General features: G+C 42.1%; 1 pseudogene; it reads right to left on the bottom strand.

Annotated features, from left to right (window-relative positions):
- Nucleotides 1-720: 720 nt before the first annotated feature.
- On the bottom strand, nt 721-1,495 carry LOC132217830 (small ribosomal subunit protein eS1-like; annotated as a pseudogene).
- Nucleotides 1,496-1,783: the final 288 nt, after the last annotated feature.

The raw sequence follows: 1,783 nt of genomic DNA, 5'->3' as shown, positions 1-1,783 counted from the left end.
AGATTACAGAGCTTTGCATTCCATAGTCAGATGCATGTCTCCCCCTTTCTTTTCACTGCTTAGGCCGAGTACCTGGGACTCTTTAAGGTAAAAATAAAGGCATTTCTTTCTCTGGACCTTTGGGGAAAGCAGGTAAATCCAAGATAATCCCCATGGAGAGGTGGTCTTTTATAGATCTGCATACTAGCTCTATTGTTGTTCAGGTGTCCTGAACAATTGTCTTCAAGACTGTGAGCCATATAGTTCACTATCTAAAGTTCCATTTAAGTATCATGATGAATTGGCAAAAAGAGGATGGGGAGGGATGTGAAAGGGTTTGTATAACAAAGAACCATAAATCATCTCTGGTACAGTGAGCTTTCTATCATTCAGTCTGTGGGCTTGTCAGAGGAGCTGCAGGGAGAAAGATGAGAGGAAACAGGGTCTTTCAGCTGCAGGGCTACAGCATCCGCCAAAACAGGAGAGCCATTTACTCCCAATGAAATCCTCCCTTAGGTATTATTCGCTTATTCACTTAGGAAAAACCTATCAAGCAAGTGCCAAGTATGTGCAAGACACTTCTAGATGCTCTTGGGGAGGGAAGGGGAAGGAGTACCTAGTTGAGTGAGATGCAGTGCCTACCTGCCTTCCTTACTCCCGCCCCCCCCCCCCCCCCCGCCACACACACACAAATAGGACTTTTTTTATGTATTGCCATTAAAAGTCTGAATTTTAAATAGATTCTTGGACAAGAGGCTTATCCGTCAGTTTGTTCAACTTGGCAGCAACCATCTCATCCTCAGCAGCTTTTCAAAATTGCTTTCTTCACTATGAAGCTCCATGAGTTTTCTCAATTCAGACGTGGGCTTCTTCAGCATTTTGCCTTTTCTAACAAGGACATCACGGAGCAGATAAACAGATTGGCAAGCGTTCCTATGCCTTTTCCAATGCTATCTGGGATCAATTTATTGACCACTTCTTCCAAGTCATTTGTCTGCATCTCTAGGGTCTTTATTCCCATCATCCTCTTCCAGATTTGGTGGACTTGTTGATGCTGAGCATAAGAGGTCTTCCAAATCTGATGGTTATATTTTTTTGTAAAACTAACACAGAATAGATGAAGCAAGTAACCATCATGACATCAACATGAGCCTCAACCATGGTCTGCCATTTTTTGACCATGGAGCACATTTTGCCATGGGTAAGATCCCTGCCATGAAAAACAACTAGGCAGTTTTATCCTGAATAGTCTCAGTAATTATCTTGAGTTTTCTAAATGCAGCTTCATCATTCTGTACATCAGCTAGGCTTATGTCAGAAACATGACCCTTGAGTCCATCTGATGTGATTTGGTTCCTTGAGTTCTTGTGACTAGTGTTTTTCCAATATTTCCTATATTGAACATAGCTGGTGCTTTCACATCACACCAGTCTTTCTTAGACAACGGACCAACAACTTTCTTCTTGGCTTCCTTTTAGCCACCTTTGATAAGGTGCTTATTTTGACCAACAACCATCAGTCTGCTTAGAGAGTTAAAAGGCCTGCCTTACTATTGATTAGACACGTTTATGACAAGGACTCTGCCACTTCTTCAACATCATTGTTGATCCATTATTACGATGTTCCTCCTTTTATGAAACAGATGTATTTCCAAGCCTTTCTGGCATTAAAGTAAATTTCCATCAAGTGCCTCTCCTCTACATTCTCGGGAAACTGTCCCTGTTACTTTGGGTTGGAATTAGTTACCTACATTCTTGTAGCCCTCTCTTGTGTATACACTGTGTGTGTGCGTGTGCGTGTGTGC

This window comes from Myotis daubentonii, chromosome 16 (genome assembly GCF_963259705.1).
Source record: "Myotis daubentonii chromosome 16, mMyoDau2.1, whole genome shotgun sequence".
Lineage (NCBI taxonomy): Eukaryota > Metazoa > Chordata > Mammalia > Chiroptera > Vespertilionidae > Myotis > Myotis daubentonii.
Note: the sequence above shows the minus strand (reverse complement) of the source record. Positions and strands in the feature narration are given on the sequence as shown.